At 44.0% G+C, this 17,929-nt stretch overlaps 1 protein-coding gene across 1 annotated transcript in view; it reads left to right on the plus strand.

Annotated features, from left to right (window-relative positions):
- The window catches only part of TRABD2A (TraB domain containing 2A), a 59,844-nt gene that overhangs the window by 12,570 nt on the left and 29,345 nt on the right, over window positions 1-17,929 (plus strand).

The raw sequence follows: 17,929 nt of genomic DNA on the forward strand, positions 1-17,929 counted from the left end.
AAATTTATTCTACGGATGAAAAAATAAGCCTGTCAGTCACTTTTGTTACTTATCTGTGTATTATCAAGAAAGAAAACTTGTTTTTTCTTGTCATCCCAGCAAGTATTGCATGCTTTTGTTACTCATTTTAATTTTAATTCAGGTCGTGTTTAGGAAAGTGAAGGCCAGACTGGCTGTCACAGGGTGTGGCCTGGATCACAAATGATACCGGCCGTGGCTGTTTCAGGTAACATCAGTCCCTTTGAGATCATTGCTGTCTCTCTTCAGGACACGCGTCCCAGGACATTCCTTTCTAAGGCAGAGTTATGGTCCTGTACCCATCGTTTAGAGATCCTACCCCAGGGCATTAGAATTTAGGTTGATTTTCAGGAAGTTCTTCACTTCTCATAAGACAAGAAATACTTTATTAAAGTGCCATTATTTCAGTGAAGTTTCTTGTTGCTGTTGATGTTTTAAAGTGACTTAGATACCTCGAGGGGCCAGTGGGAATTTTGCAACATGAAATAAGTATTCTTGTTTTGCAGATAGTCTCAGTGATTGGCTTGGGATGTTGGTGCGCAGAATAAAATCCAATCATCCAGGCCTTAGCAGATCTTGAAATACTGAAATTGGATTGTTATTTAAAGGTTTAAGAACACTCAACGGCATAAAAATGCCGTTCCTGAATTGATAATGAAATTTTTAGGGAATTTACCTTGCTAAAATTCTATAATATTAATAAATACTCAGATGCTAAAATATAGTATTTGTTTGGCATGTTGAGATTTATAGATAAGATAGGGAACCGCTAATTTTGTTGGTCACCAAGGGGAGTTTTCTTGCATTGTTTTGGAAACCTGCAAAGCCAATATTCTAACTTTTTCAATGTCTGCATTTAATGCAAATGTTTTGAAAAAGAAAGGTGCTTTGATTTAAAGGCTCATTGATTTTGACCTTACAGATTTGAAATTTGTGAGCATTTTTACCTGAGCCAAAGCCTTCTTTCACACTTCCAGTTGCTGGGAGACAAAGGCTTGGAAGTAAAATATTAGCTTGAGCAACATATCTTTGCATGCATGTGTGTATCATCTCTTAAGGTGATACGCTTACGAGATATTTTAACCACTGTAGTTATAGTATAGTTATACACTAGGGTGTCATGTTTATTTCGTGACATTCTTAAGGATCATATAGGTATTTAATATTTACAAACTAAATTTCTTATAAAACCTTTTTTTAATTGAAGTATAGTTGATTTACAATGTGTTAATTTCTGCTGTACAGCAAAGTGACTCAGGTATACATATACACCTTCTTTTTTATTCTTTTCCATTATGGTTTATCCCAGGACATTGAAAATAGTTCCCTGTGCTGTACAGCAGGACCTTGTTGTCCGTCCATTCTGTATGTAATTGTTTGCATATACTAACCCCAAACTCCCAGTCCATCCCTCCCCTCCCCACCTCACAACCTAAGTGTCAGCTCAGTGCATTTTAGCATATGCATATACCCACTACCAGATCAAGACGTTGAACATTTCCATCACTATAGAAAGTTAGTGTAAAGTTTTCGTCGCAGCATAACTCTATAGAAAATTGCACCCGATGAATTTTCACAAACACAGGCCATGTGCCCCATACCCAGGGCAGGAAACAGAACAGCTCCAGCTCCCCAGAAGCCCTTCAGTCCTACCCCCATCCCCACCCCAAGGATCGGCACTGTCCTGAAAATCTTTGAGCATAAATGAGTTTGACGTTTCTAGAACGTCACATAAATGCAGTCATCCAGTATGCTTCTTTGGTGCTTGGCTTCTTTCGCTCAGCATTACCTTTGTGATTCATTCATGTCGCTATGTATAGTTGTCCATGGACCGTTCTCACTGCTGTGCAGAATTGTAGAATTCCATCCGAGTTTTGGGGTGTTGGTTGATGGAGTCTCCTTTCTCGGTAAGCAAGATCATTTGTACTCATTTTGATAAAAGACGAAACCTAACTCATTCCCTAGGGCCCCTGTCTTCTGCTCATTCGAGGGGTGGTTGGTTCCTTCCTCTTTGTTCTAACAATCCTTTCTGTAGTTCTTCTTCCTTTTTTTTTTTTTTCTGCCCACGTGCCCGGTCAGGGCCCGTCTCTGGGGACTCTAAATGGCTATGGCTGCCCCTTCTGGTGGAACTGGCCTGGGTCAGCTTCTCTCCATTGATTTAGATGGTCTTTGTTTTTAGCATATCACCATCACACACACACACACACACACACACACACACACACACACACACACTCTCTCTCTCTCTGTTTCTGGACTTTCCATTTTGTTTCATTGTACTGTTTGCCTATTTCTGTGTCAATATGACATTCATTCACTTTATGCTATATTAAAAAATGGATAATGATGTTGCTTTCCTTAATGATTCTTAAAACCATTTTGATTAAGATTTTGTTAATTCCTAGATCAATTTGGGAAGAACTGAGACTTTTCCTCACATTAAGTCCTGTAATCCAGGAGCATGTTATCCCTTCCATTCAGTTTAGTCCTCTTTTTTATTTTGTAGTATTCTTGATCTAGATTTTGCTCAATTCATAAGTTTATTCATTGTTTTTAATATAAACTTTGTTGGTGTAAAGACTCTTTTCTCATATTTTCCAGCTGGTTACTGATTTTTATATATTAATTTAACCACTTAATTGAAATCTTGTATGCTAACAATGCTAGTTGATTCTCTTGTTTTCTTAGTGTTCAGACATATCATGGATAAATAACTATTTTGTGTCCATCTTTCCACAGTTTGTCTCATTTCTTTTTCTTGCCCTAATGTGTTGGCTAGGATGCCTAAAACAGCATTAAGTAGTAGTGGGAAGATCAGGCACCCTTCCTTTCCCTAACTTGAATGAGAAAACTTTTGATAGTTCACCATTAAACATGGTGCTGCTAGTTGATTAGTATTTATGATGTGAATGAAACATACTTGAATTTCTGTTTTGCTGGGACCTTTATCAGAAGCAGTTGTTGAGTTTCATCAAGATCTTTTTTCTTGCTTCTGTTATGATCTGTCGTGATTTTTTTGAAAAAATTGAGATATAATTGACATATAACATTATATTAGTTTCAGATGTACAACATAATGATTTGATATTTGTATGTATTGAGAAATGACCACCACAATAAGTCTAGTTGACATCCATGACCATCCATAGTTACTAAATTTTTTTTCTTGTGATGGGAACTTTTAAGATTTACTCTCTTAGCAACTTTCAGTGATGTCTTAATCTTATGGCTTTCTTTGTTTGACCTCTATCTATAGATTTCTCAGTATTAAACCATCCCTGCCCAGCTGGTCCTAAACTTCAAGGACGAGGGTGTGAGCTCATAAAGAGTTACCCTCTTAGCCACCCATTCCTATATTCATTTAGTCAGCACACCCATTGAATTCCTATTGAGTTTGGTGCTACATAAAAAGATAAGGTGTAATCTGGTTGTTGCTCCCTAGAACCTGAAGTCTTTTTGTTTATTTGGCTGCGCCACGCCGCATGTGGGATCTTAGTTCCCTGACTGGGGATCGAACCCGTACCCCCTGCAGTAGAAGCGTGGAGTCTTAACCACTGGACTGCCAGGGAACTCCTGAACCTGAAGTCTTTATAATACAGCTAACTAGCTTCTCAAGGGCAGGACTCATCACTGTTTTCCTAGGACTTAGTGCTGTGTCGGCACATAGTAGATGCTCAGTAAGCTTTTATGGGGGGTAAGGGATTGAAGGAGTCTGTAACTCTGCCTGGAAAGGGAACAGAAAGTCTCTCTCTGTTCTAGATCCCTCATGATTCCATTATTTTTCTCCCTTCTCTCTTCCCCTTCACCTCTTCTCTACTATCTGAGAACTCATTGTTCCCTTCGGTTATTTTGATTTGGCATCAGGGGAAGAATGCCTACTTCCTGTCCATGGATTTGATCTTGCCATCTCAGGGCAGACACCACCCTTATCCTGCAGGATGGAGTCAGGTTATGATTCCTGATTTTTTTCATCCAAAGTTTGTGCCTGCTTGATACTTCTGGCAGCATTGCCATTCCTTATGTGAAGAAAGTACATGAGCTCAGCCATGGGTCTCACCTCACTTCCCTCCCCTTCTGCATAGGTGGGTTCCCATTAAAGATTTCGGGTTCCTTAGAGAAGTGATCTTTCTAAATCCCATTTCCATGGTCACGCACCACCAGGCATCCAGACGTGGTGAGCTGCCTGGCTTCCTCTGAGGAGCTGACTGAAATGACTGTCCGACCACAGGATTCTCCTGCCTGCTTCCCCAGTGAGGGACTGGATGTCAGGGTGGGGTGGGGTGGGAATTTGAGACAGCCCCAGTCCCCTTGGCATTGGGGTCTGTCCTTGGGACCCAGTCATACTTGGGTTTGCGGTCTGAGTCTTGGGATCTGAGAGCTAATACGAATGCAGCCAACAGGTCTGGGGTTGCCCTCTGCTTTCCACGTGCAAGGACTCATCTCCAGACTTCCAGTATCCTAAGAGGCAGTTAGTTGGATGTAAAAGTCCTGTGCAAACATAGCAGTGCTCTTGCTGTCAGCCAAGAATCATTCCTTTGTTATTGTTTACTCTTGCCAATAGATGGCACTAACATATATCATATTTGCCCTGTCAGCTGTCACTCTTCTGTACGGTCCAGCAGTAGGTGTCACTACCGGCTCCCACCCTCTTTACCCCAGGACCCTAATAACTCACTCTTTTGGCTGAAAAGCACCCCCCCTTTTTTCCCACAAAGTGAAGCCTTAAACAGTGGTTTTGTCCAGGGGACATACTTGCAGGTCTTATGAAAAAGTCCTTTTCCTGAGTCACAGTTTTGGGGTGTTGGGGAAGACGGGGATCTTTCTTCTTTGGAGCAAGTTCTCTTTAGGTGGGTCAGTCACTTAATAGAAGAAACAACTGATTCTAGGGTGGAGCACTGGAAAGGTCCAGGGCAGGGTGGAGTCGGGGAGGCAGCCCCTGCCCGCAGGAGATTGTGGTCTGGCTGGCGAGGCAGGGTGAATTCCTAGAAGGATACCCCATCTCTCCGTCCTTGGCTATTGGTGGTGAAGGTCGGAGGAGTGGGAGGTTGGGAGGTGCTGGCCAGCCTAAGAAAGCTTCCTGAGGAAGGAGGGTCAGATCCTTTGAGAAGGAGGTGGACCTGCCAGGCCCAGGGGAGGCTGACTGCAGGAATACCGCACGGTGCCTTGTTTTGTACTTTGCAGGGCTCTCTGCATCTTCTCCCATCAGTGTGTTGGATTTTAAGAACAACCCTGTGAGGCTGGCAGGTCTCTGTTCCCAGAGGCCACGGCAAAAGTGAGGGTGGGTCAGCGAGCAGAAGCTGCAGGGGACAGTTTCCTGTTGGAATGACCCTGGTGGATGGCCTGGGGTCTCAGTGAGACTGTGCAGGGCTGGCCTGGCCCCCTGGTCTCCCATTTTCTAATCTAGTTCTGCCTCTGAGTGCTGCCACCTGCCCAGATTTACAGTCTGATTTGCTGAGGGAGTTCCTGCTGCTCCCTAGTCATAAATTCCAATAAAAAGCAAGCGATCATATCTTTGAGACTGACCACATTTTCCATAATTGAGATGGAATGTGCTTGAAGATGGAGATCTTGATACAAATGAAATTATTTACAAAACAGAAACAGACTCACAGACATAGAAAACAAACTTACAGTTCCCAAAGGGGGAAGGAGGGAGGGGATAAATTGGGATCTTGGGATAAGCAGATACACATTACTGTATATAAAATAAACAACAAGGACCTACTGTATAGCACAGGGAACTATATTCAATATCTTGTAATAATCTATAATGGAAAAGAATCTAAAGAAGAATATATAGATATATATGTGTAACTAAATCACTTCGCTGTATGCCTAAAACTAACACAACATTGTAAATCAATTATACTTTAATTAAAAAAGATGGAGATCTTGACATTTTACCTCTCCTTGATGGGTTTGGTTTAAAATAAGGAACTGGAAAAAACTACGTGAAATCTCTGAAAGGGAACTGCTTCCTAAAATATGGGCAGATTTGCTTGTGAACAAGAACATCCTTCTGAGAATTCTCTGATGTTCCAGTGGTTAGGACTCTGTGCTTTCCCTGTCGAGGGCCTGGGTTCGATCCCTGGTTGGGGAAGCCAAAAAAAGAAAAAAGAAAAAAGAACATCCTTCCTAGCCTAGTGAAGGAGGCACGTGAGCTCAGTGTAGGCACCCACTGTCCCCTCTGCTGGGAACCCTCCCTATGCTGTCCCTCTGGCCGACGGCTGATTTGGCTTATGTCCTCTGTGAAGGCCTCCTAAGTCCAGAGATGACCCTCTGCTGTCCTCTCAGTGTCCCCGTGGCAGCCTCTGCAGGACACCTGAAGACTGCCTCTCCCAAAGGGGCAGGCTCCTCCAAAGCTGGGCTACGGTCTCTTGGTCCTTGTACCCCAGCCCCTAACGTGGTGTCTGGCCCGTGGAAGGTGCTCACTAGTGGTTGTTGGCTAATGTGTCAGCCAGGCAGGACGTGTGAAAGTCTGATTTCAGTGGGCAGAGCTTGGAAAGAGCAACGGGAAACCAGTGAACTTGTGGGTACCTTGGCTGAACCGGGATACAACATGAATGTGTGCTGATTACTTGCAAAAGTTGATTACAGCGTTTCTGACGGCTGTGTAGATATAGACCGACATCTTAAAATTCACATTAAATCCAATTTTTTTGCTTGTACCGCATTCTTTTGCTTTTTAACATTCTTTCCCAACATTGCCATGTAATATTTTTGTGTTCTTATACAGAGCGGGGCGAAGTGCTGCAGTTACTGTAAATGCCCCAGGAGCTGGGACATCTCGTCCTTGAATTAACCTCTCCCTGCTTTCACCTAGAGCATCAACCCAGGCGTTGTAGGTGGGCACAGTCTTCAGAAATTGGAGGTCTGGGCTGGGCCACTAGCTCCCCCAGCGGGGTCTTCCACAGCATGTCTTCACCTTGGCCATCCCCTTAATTTCTTATTTTTTGACCAGAAATGGAAAATTGAATCGACTGTGTCCCTGTGGCTGGCTGTGATGTTCAGACGCCACAGACTCAGCTCTGTGTTTCCACCTGGGCACAGGCCTGCTCGGGAGTCATCTTTCCTTTTACCGCTAGTCTTTATTTGGACACATTTCTTAAGCACTCAGCATGGGCTGGGCATGCTGTTTCTCACTTTTGGGATTCAAAGATGAAGCAGTTGTTGATCCTGCCTTCCCCTGGCTCTGGGCGGCCCCTCTAAAGTCTAAAGCAAACTTAAAAAAGATAGGTCTTTTTGTACACATGCATGGATCCCACATGTGGGATCTGGGGTTCTGACCTCAGCTGGATCTGACCCTGCTTGGCTGCCTTTGGGGTCGTAAGAGAAGCACTTCAAGGGATGCTGCATTTTGGCCCCATGTCCCTGCGTCCTATCCTGGTGCACCAGGCTGGGAGTAGAGAGCTCCTCTGAAACCCCGGCAGCCAGCTCTTGGTGGATCAGCTCCACAACATGCTAGACTTTAAGAATAACACCCAGCGTGTCTCTTTAGGAGGGGGAGGAGAGCTGTCTGTCCCTCTTCCTGCCCAGCAGGATTAGGTGAGGCAGAGTCTGCCTGGCTTGGTGGAAAGGGGGAAGGGGAAGAGGAATTATCCGGGAGGGACTGGGGCAGCTGTTACTCAGGATGCTGCAAGGAGCCAGATGAGAACTCTGCAGGTGGAGGTGCTCTGTGGCCTAGGGTTGGAGCAGGGGGGCTGTCCTGGACCCTGGAGTTGAATGTTGTATCATGTCACTCCATGGGCATTATGGCATCTCTGTTTTCCTCTCTCCCTCCTAATGCTTCCCTGACATCCTCCCTCCCCACTCTCTTCCTTGAGGCCCTTCCCTTTCTATTCACAGCCACTCAGAGCTTAAAGGGGAGCAAGCAGGGCTCCGGCGCCAGCTTCAGCAGGGGCCTGGAATCACGAAATGTGGAGTTACCCCATTCCTGCCTTCCCTGACTGGGCTCCTACCAGCCTCTGCTCTCCAGGGGAGTCTGGGTAGGTGAGGTTGCTTATCACTGAGCAGAATATCAGCAGTGAGGGCACTGCTGAGTGACTTCTCAGGGAGAGGCCAGCTCTGGGGATGCCCTGTGCTGTCTGTGACTAGGCAGCCTTGTCCGCATTCGTTATGGTCATAGGCTGGCTGCTGTCCAACAGGACTGCTGATATCTCTGACCTCCCCTCAGGTCCAGAAGTGATGTTGAGATGCTGTAGGGTGAAAAACCCCTTCTGGATGGCCCCGCAAACCTAGTGCTGGGCAGAGAGAAAGTGTTGGTAGACATCTGAGACAATTTGTGACTGAACCCAAGCTCAGAGTCCTGATACTTGGCTGTGCCTCTCTCCCCCACTCCCCCTTGTCAGCCCCTCCTTTAGGGCTCCGATTCTGGCCCTCCCCTTCCCACCTCACACCTTCTCTACCTCACCCAGCCCTCCCCCTCCCCCTTTCCCTGCTCTGCTCTGGGGTGTGACAGTTCAGAATCTAGGTGCCAGTGCCTGGAAGAGAGAAAAGACAAACAGTGGGCAATGAGAGAGAGAAGGAATATGCAGAAGAGGAGAAGATCAGTAAAGGGTCAATCTTGTGTGATAGCACAAGACTGGAGTTTTCATCTTGCTTTTCTGGTCTATTCCCTAGGGCATGAGGTGGGAATCGCTGTTAAACACCTTCAGTGGACATAAGGGGCTGTATTAGTTTGCTGGGGCTGGCATTACAAAGTGCCACAGACTGGGTGACTTAAGCAACGGAAATTAATTTTCTCACAATTCTAGAGACTGCTGAAAGTCTGGGATCAAGGCATCAGCAGGGTTGGTTTCTTCTGAGGGCCTCTCTCCTTGGCTTGTAGATGGACGTCTTCTCCCTGTGTCTTCATATGGGCTTCCCTCTGTGTGTGTCTGTGTCCTAATTTCTTGTTCGTTTTTTAAAATTTTTATTTTATATTGGAGCATAGTTGATTAACAATGTTGTGTTAGTTTCAGGTGAACAGCAAAGTGATTCAGTTATACATATATATGTATCTATTCTTTTTCAAATTCTTTTCCCATTTAGGTTATTACAGAATGTTGAGCAGCTTTCCCTGTGCTATACAGTAGATCCTTGTTGGTTACCTGTTTTAAATATAGCCGTGTGTACATGTCAATCCCAAACTCCCAATCTATCCCTCCCCCCAACCCTTCCCCCCTGGTAACCATAAGTTTGTTCACTAAGTCTGTGAGTCTGTTCCTGGTTTGTAAATAAGTTCATTTGTATCATTTTCTTTAGATTCCATATATAAGCAATATTATGTGATATTTGTCTTTCTCTGTCTGACTTCCTTCACTTAGTATGATAATCTCTAGGTCCACCCATGTTGCTGCAAATAGCATTATTTCATTCTTTTTAATGGCTGAGTAATATTCCATTGTATATACGTACCACATCTTCTTTATCCATTCATCTGTCGTTGGCCATTTAGGTTGCTTCCATGTCTTGGCTATTGTAAACAGTGCTGCAATGAACATTGGGGTGCATCTAATTTCTTGTTCTTATAAGGGCACCAGTCATATTGAATTAGAGCCTACCCTAGTGACCTCATTTTAACTTACCTCTTTAAAGACCCTTCTCCAAATATAGTCACATTCCGAGGTACTGGGGGTTAGGTCTTCAACATGAATTTTGGGGGGGGACACGTTTCAGCCCATAATAAGGACCCAGGGTAAAGTTGCAGAGTTTGGGTGGTGGGGTGCAGATTTTGGCATCATTTCAAAGGTGTCTCATTGTAGGTATCCACCTCATGGTGAAAACCTGTGTGTGCCATGGGGAGAGGCGAGGGGGGTTCCAGCAGCGCTGAGTACACTGTAGGCCCTTTCAGTGGGGCTGATTCTCTTGTAGCAAAGTGGTTTTTCAGGGTGTCACTAAAGGATGTTGTCACAGAACCTTAGGTGGCAGAAGTTATGGAATAAAATGGCAAGTTTAACTGGATGTTAATATTTATGATATTAGAGGGTTTAGGGTGGAGCCAAAATGGAAGGAGATGTAAGAATTGCCACTGGTTAATTTAAAATGACCAACTAGAAAAGAGTGTCATCTAGGAACTTCCCTGGTGGTCCAGTGGTTAAGACTCTGTGCTTCCAATGCAGGGGGTGCGGGTTTGATCCCTGGTAAGGGAACTAAGATCCCACATGCTGTATGGTGCGAGGTAAGGGGGGGGGGGGAGAAAAAGAGAGTGTCATCTAGCTAGCTGATTTTTCTCATTTTGTGTTATAATTGATTTTAAATGGTATCTTTAACATTTTTGTGGGTCTACTGTGTATCAAATTGACCCAGCAATCCAACTTCTATGAATTTATCCCATGAAATGATTGAGCAAATGACACAGATGTATGTTGGTTGTTATTAATTGCAGTGTGATTGATGCAAACTATGGGCCCAGCCACTGGGAACTGGTTAAATTATGGTCTCTCCAGGTTGTTGAATCCCATATGGTTATTAAAGGTGCTTATGTAGATCATGGATCGCAGGGGCTGGGTAGGCAACAGGCATGCATGAAACTGGCCTGTGTTGGGAGTGGGGAGTGACATGACTTGTGGCACCTGTGGGGTGAATATGCCAAGTGAAGAGGACAGTGGCTGCTTGGTCCTAGTCGATTGCTGGCCATGTAGAAATGTGCACCCAGTGTGGCCAGACCTTCCCATTTTTTAAATTCATAATTTGGAAGTATATTATATAATTTATTCTTTTTTCCCGTTTTAGTGAGATATAATTGACATACAGCACCATGTAAGTTTAAGGTACAGTATAATGATAGACTGTGAAATGATTACCACGATAAGTTTAGTTAACATCCATCATCTCCTATAGATAAAAAAAAAAAGGACAAAGAAGAAAATGTTTTTTTCCCTTGTGATGAGAACTCTTAGGATGGACTCTCTTACAAACTTTCATCTACAGCACACAGAAATGTTCACTGCAGTCATCGTGTTGCCTGTTACATCTCTAAGTACTTATTTATCTTATAACTGGAAGTTTGTTCTTTTTGACCACCTTCATCCAATTTCCAGACTTTTCTATTTTTGTTTTAAAAGAGAAGTCAGAAGTCTGGGTTTTTCTGGGAAATGCCCTGGTTTTTAAATGTTGGTAAGTACCTAAAAAAAAGTGAACCCCTTGTGTAGTACTAATAAGATTTAGCTGTGAGCTGGATCGGTCATTAAGGCACCCATTTCCTACTTCTGATGCAGAATGTTCTCAAAGTGTGTGCTGCACCGGCTGCATCAGCACCACCTTGGAATTGTTAGGAATGCACAATTTTGGGCCACACTCCAGACTTCCTGAATTAGAGACTGTGGGGTGGGACTTGGCAATATTTGGTCTAACCAGCCTTCCAGGTGATTTGATGCACACTCAAGTTTGAGAACCATTGGTCTCTATTCTTGGTCACCATTCTGGTCCCTGTCCTTGTATTGGCTCTGGGAGTTACCTCAGGTTGCCAAAGACTCCTTTTTCTCCCCAATTAAAAGCATCTGTTGCCATATCCCCACTGGGCAGCTGTTCTTTTGCTGCCTTGTAGTGGCTCTTTATGTTTATTTAATTCTTAGATTGGTGTCTAACTTTCCATGTGTTTGTTTATTTCAGCTCTCAAACTAGCATGGAAACTCCTAGAGAGCAAGGATGTTGATTTAACTTTTTTCTTTTTTTTAAAAGAGTCTAGCACGGTGCCTTGCACAGGTGATATTTCCTGATTGGAAGGTACTTTCTGAAGATTGTTGTTTTCTCATCACTCTGTCTGGCCACGCTGTCTTAAACAACCGAAACCACAGCATTGACTCTGCTGATTTGTTTCTATCTTTTCCCTGACTTCTTCCCCTGTTAATTCTCCCAGAGTAACTTCCTTCCTGCCACCAGGGCAGGGAGGCTGGTTGCACAGTAACGGCAGGGTGCCTCCCCCAGCTTCCTGGTGGGTGGCTCCAGGGCCAGCAGCAGTGCGAGACACACCTCATGGGGGCCGTGAGGTGTGTGCTCATAGGCTGTGGGGTGCCCTAGGGAGGCCTTCCCTTCCTTTCTAGGAGTGGTTTCCAGTTCTGTGGTGCAGTTTTATAGCTTCTCTCCAAACCAGCCCTGAACCTTGAGGGCACCATGTAGACTGAAGAGCCTGAAAATGAAGGTGCCTTCCAGGTCCCCTGCTGCTGGCAGTTGAAGTGACCCACTGCAGGTGGGGTGGGCTCTCGACGTGGCCTCTGCTGGAGGAGGCCCACCTTCTGCAGCCACTGTGGTGACATGACTGCCAAAGAATGTGATTGATGGGGGAAAGGTATAACAGTATTACTTTCTAATTGTTATCCGGCTTACTTTAATAAGCATATTAGAATTTGAGCTGATTTTCGAGGAAAAGCTAGGATTTACACAGGCAGAGGAAACAGAGGGAGATATTTCAGATGGGCCAGCAGTGCAGGCGAACCTGGCCAAAAGCACGCTGTGCTGGCAGAATGGTGGTGGGCTGGGCTGTGCAGGGGTGAGGTGTGATGAGGCTGGAGAATGAGTGTGAGGTAGGGAAATCACTGCATGCTCTGAGGGCAGGGGGGCAACACTGCTGTTTTCCAGGGGAAGTGAGAGTATAAATATGAGCAGAGTTGCAGGACATTCACCTGGCAGCTGCGTGTGGGCTGGATGGGGCCGAGACACGGGTCACTTCTGCAGGGGTGTCAGAGGTAGTTAGCCTCTTGGCTGAGAGCTTCAGTTGTGTTAGCCCTGGACCCTGGGCCAGCAGGAGTGAGACACCTGGGATCTAGGGAGTGAGACAGCTGGGGAGGGGGATAGCTGCCATGTAGACTTGTTCTCTGTGCGGACTTGATCGTGAGCATCATCTAGGTTGTTGTGTAAAGGAAAACCTACCATGATTGCTGATGTTGGAGAAAATGCAAAATAAGAGAAAGGCCAGAGGCAGGTTGGACTGTAGAAGTGTTGGCTGGAATAAACACACACAATGTGAGAGCTGTGAGTTTCAGTTTTATGTGGGGACTTCCTGAGGACTATAGCTTGGGAGGCAGCCTCTCTGATAGCTCTGAGGAACTGCTGCCAAGAGGAACGGGGGGAGCAGTCAGTATATATGTGATTTTGACGATGGGGGTACATTTGACCAAACGCACATTTTGGTAAGAAGGCTGCTGCTGGTCACAAGGTCTCTGTTAATGATTTTAGTGCTTTTCTAACAATGGGAGGATGCAAGAATCCAGGTTTGCAAAAATTTTCTCCTAAAAAATATCTGTCTGAAGGCCTGTTCTGCCAGTTTTCCCAGAGCACAGAGTGCCTCATTCCTGATCTCTTCCTTGAGGTCAGGCTATGTTAAAGGTCAACAATTGCAGTGGCTAATGACTCAATCCTTGTAGAGCCAGATGGCTAGTGACATTGTTTAGTTGGCAGTGCCCCCTCATCATCATAAATTTAACCTAGGTTTGGAAGGCATTTCCTGACTATTTTGTACCACAGTGCTAGGAATGCTCATTCCTAGGTCAGGCCGGGACTTTGTTGGTAGGCCACTCAATGTGCTATTACTGGACTAGGCCCTGTTAACAGTAGAGAAAAGTCTCTGGACCACCTGTCTTACTATTCTCTTATGGTCCAGGAAAGATTCCCTCTCGTTCCTTCCTCCCATGTCTAGAGTTACACTATTATAATCATTAATCTCAAATAGAACTATATATTGGGTCAATTGTTTCAAGTTGTCTAGTCATCACTTTTATTGGAGGCTCAGTAACACATTTTGTAATGCAAGAAACAACGATCTTGTAAAATAGGTAGAATATAAGTAATGTAGCTAGTAGCATTAATAGGGCCAAAAGTAAGAATTTAAGCCAAGAATTTCCATTAGGTGCTATATTCCCAGTTGCCTGCCCAATCTGTTCCATACCAGCACCAGCCCAATTTCCTAGTGTTATTAGTTTGATTAGCCTTGGTATGGTTTAATTGTTCCCAACATAAGGGGGCTTTTAGACTTAAATGATCACAGCCTGGTGTTAGCCATATAAATCCATCCCATAACTGAAGGAGGTTATATTCTTTGACTGAAATTTAGCTCGTTGCTCTGATTGAGCTTGAGTAACTTTTAAAGAAAATTCATATTTATGGTCATGGTCAGAACAAGTATGATTCCCATCGAGTAATGTCAATAATGGCCCAAACAGACCTACAGCCTCTTTCTTCTAGAATAAATTTCCTAAGGGCCATCCAGTTAGAGCCTTGGAGAAGAAAAGTCCACCAAGGTAACCCAGAAGTACTGGATGTAGGTAATTGACCATAAACCCAACACTTGTATTAATTTTTAAAGTCTGCCTGGGATTTGTGACCATGATAGAAAAACACTGATTTATGCAAAAGTCCAAGAAATTAAGAAAACACAGTAAATAATCATGTGGGTCAGGTCTGGCATCTCGAGATAGCTGTCTACTTCTGATGTTGTCTTCTTGTCCTGCTGTGGGTATAGTTTTCTCCTCTGTTTGAACATTGTTTTAAGGTGATTTTGAGGTCAGCAGTCCTCTCAATAGACCAGTCCAGTGCAGGGGCCCTTTCTAAGTGGGAAATATGAATCCAAGAGTCAATTCCCTTCAGTCACTTCGCATGAGCTAGTTAATAGTACCCGATAAGGGTCCTTCCATCTAGGTTGGAGATAGTTCTTTAAATGACGCCTTTTCCTGTATTGCATAATCTCCTGGTTGCAGCTCATGGGGCACCTGGTCTTCATCCAAAGATAGAATACTGAGATAAGCTTCAGAAACAAACTTAGAATATCCTTTTAATAATTCATTTAAACTTTACAGTAATGTAATATAACCACAAGGAACTCTCTGGGAAGTGAGTATAGGCAGTAAATACAGACCTCAGTGAACAAAACTAGCATTTAACATTCACTGAAACATAATCTTTTTTTCTCTAAAATTACCCTAATTTCTACCGCATACAGCCAAATTAAGACTAATTTGTTTGCAAAATAAGTCTGGTTAATGGGTCACATAGGCTCTTTTAAATTGGCTGGGCTGGAGCTTTTCATAAGGAACCTCAGATCGAGTTTTTAAAAGGCCTCCCAAGACAAGGAAAGCCACACCAAGGGCTTGGCACAGATTCTGCCTGTGATATCTATAGATTTGGGTGAATTCCTGTGTTCCTGAGGTCCCCAGAATATCTTGAGATTCCTGCACCTGTCAGGAGGTGACCTTTCTTATTCATCTGATAAGGCTGCTGGGAACATAAGTTTCCCAATTTCTGGAGGGATCAGGTAGAGAGAAAAGATAAATGTTTCAATTCTGCTTACAAAGGTATAATTTACCATGTGGCTGTGAGTCATAATTAGCTTGAGGGGAAAGGTTTCCTTATATCTGGAAAACACAGATTAAAAGTCTAATATTTCAGACAAAAACTATAAAAATTATGACGATATTCACCAGTTCACTCATTCCTATGTAACTAATCTTTTTTGCTAAGTTTTATGAAGCCGTCAGGCTTTCCACTAGGATTCTTTAATTTCTTACCCAGTTCAGTGGTATGATCCAAAATTTAACAGAAATCTGTTCTTGTCAAAATGTTCTTTCTATGAATCTTCCTGAAGATGAAGGATTTTTTGCAAAAGCACCAAAGTAAAACAATAACCGTCTATAAATGAGAAAATTCTTTTAAAGGCATGGTTTAAACACCTGATTACAATTCAATTGGCAAAGAAACTTGGCTGCTGCTGTGACATACAGTGTTTTTTCCTTAGTCTCAGGAATTGGAGATGGTCTGATAAGATAAGAATTCCTGTGCACAGGGAAAGAAATACAAATTTTTCCTAGAAGGACTTGTTCCCTTAGGGTCAGAATTCTGAACAGATGTTTTATCAAGCTAGCTTCCTCTAACTTAACTGCGTATGCAAGAAAAGAGCCCCATTTGGGCCATTTTCATGGTGATATTTCCTTTAATACCCAATTAAGTAACTAACTTGTAAGTATAAGTTTCGTTAAGTACATGAACCTGGCTGGAGTGTTAGCTGGAGGCTGGATTTCTGATGCCCCTTGTTTAGGAAAGACTTTAGGCCTGCCCACCTAGCCACCCAGACCAGACTGCTCTGTGTCTTTCAACTGAGCAAATCCCAGTGTCTTTCAACTGGGCTCCCCCAGTGTCTTTCAGCTGGTGGGGGGGCACCTTTTTTCCCAGTGTCTTTCAACTGGTGGGCTAGGTACCTGTTATATATCACCAAGTAGAACTCAGGATCATCAACCAATTATCAGGAGATCCAAGAACCAGGAGAGGCTTACTTAAATTCGTTTGGACCTGCTGAGGAGGTGGATGGGCACAAAGGGCCCTGCTGGTACCAAGGCTCCAAGGCTCTGGATCCTTATAGAGTTCAGGTGGAGAGAAGTCTGCTCTGGGTCCCTTTGTGGTGGTTAAAGCTGTTGACTGAAATAAAAACACTTGTGAGAGATGTGAGTTTCAGTTTTATTTGGGGACTTGCTGAGGACTATAGCCCAGGAGGCAGCCTCTCAGATAACTCTGAGGAACTGCTTCCAAGAGGTCAGTGGGGCAGTCAGTCTATATGTGATTTGACGAAGGGGGTACGTGCAACCAGGCACACATCTTGGTAAGAAGGTTGATGCTAGTCACAAGGAACAGATGTCTCTGTTAACGATTTTAGCGCTTTTCTAAGTATGGGAAGATGCTAGAATCCAGGTTCCATTAGGATTCTTTAATTTCTTACCCAGTTCAGTGGTATGATCCAACATTTATCAGAAATCTGTTCTTGTCAAAAAGTTCTTTCTATGAATCTCCTTGAAGATGAAGGAATTTTTGCAAAAGCACCAAAGTAAAACAATAACTGTCTATAAATGAGAAAATTCTTTGAAAGGCATAGTTTAAACACCCGATTACAAAGCAATTGGCAAAGAAACTTGGCTACTGATGTGACATACAGCATTTTTTCATTTCTCCTAAAAATTTCTGTCTGAAGGCCTGTTCTGCCAGTTTTCCCAGAGCACAGGGTACCTCATTTCTGATCTCCACCTGGAACTCCTTTCAGGATGTGTTGAAGGTCAGTGACTGCAGTGGCAAGGGACTCAATCCTTGTAGAGCCAGGTGGCCAGCGACATTCTTTATGGCAGCAGCAAATACAGTGTGTAGACATTTTGTGAGCTGCTTACCACTTATGCCTAATTAGCCCAGTAGCCGGTCCAGATGTGGTTAAGTGTGTGAAGTTAGCTTTATTGTGCTTTTCATTTCGTTCTTCATATCATTCTTCATAGCTTATTGCTCCTGAGGCTTGTCTGTCTTGTCGGTCTTGTCTTATCTTGTTTTCCTTTAAACAATTTAAAGGAAAAATTACCTTTCAGGGCAGTAGAAATGAAAAGAACGGAAATTTCTAGGAAGGGACTGAGACAGTCCTGAAGCGCTCAGCAGAGGGTGTAACTTTCACTGGGCCTTGGAGATGGAGAGATTGGTGTTAATTCTTATCATTACCCCAGCGTGGTGTGGGATTTGGGGGAAGGAGGTGTGCTAGTCTGCTTGGGCTGCCATCACAGGCTACTACAGACTGTGTGGCGTAAACAACAGAAATCGATTTCCTCACAGTTCTGGAGGCTCACAGTACGAAATCAGAGGCTGGCTGGGTTGGTTTGTGATGAGGCCTCTCTCCTCAGTTTGCAGATGGCTGCCTTCTTGCTGTGTCCTCACGTGGCCTTTTCTCTGCACAGAGAGGGAGAGCTCACCAATCCTATTGCATCAGGACCCCACCCAAATGACCTCGTTTAACCTTAATTACCATCTCCAAATACAGTCATAGTGAGGGTTAGAGCTTCAGCCTGTGAATTGGGGGTCGGGGGGGGGCACAGTTCAGTCCACATCCATAACAGGAGACGGATGTGCTCAGTCAGCCATGAAGTCAGGGCAGGATGTGGGCTGGATGGGAGGGGAGGGTGGTCGGGGAACCTGACCA

Source organism: Balaenoptera physalus (assembly GCF_965194825.1).
Source record: "Balaenoptera physalus genome assembly, chromosome: 15".
NCBI lineage: Eukaryota > Metazoa > Chordata > Mammalia > Artiodactyla > Balaenopteridae > Balaenoptera > Balaenoptera physalus.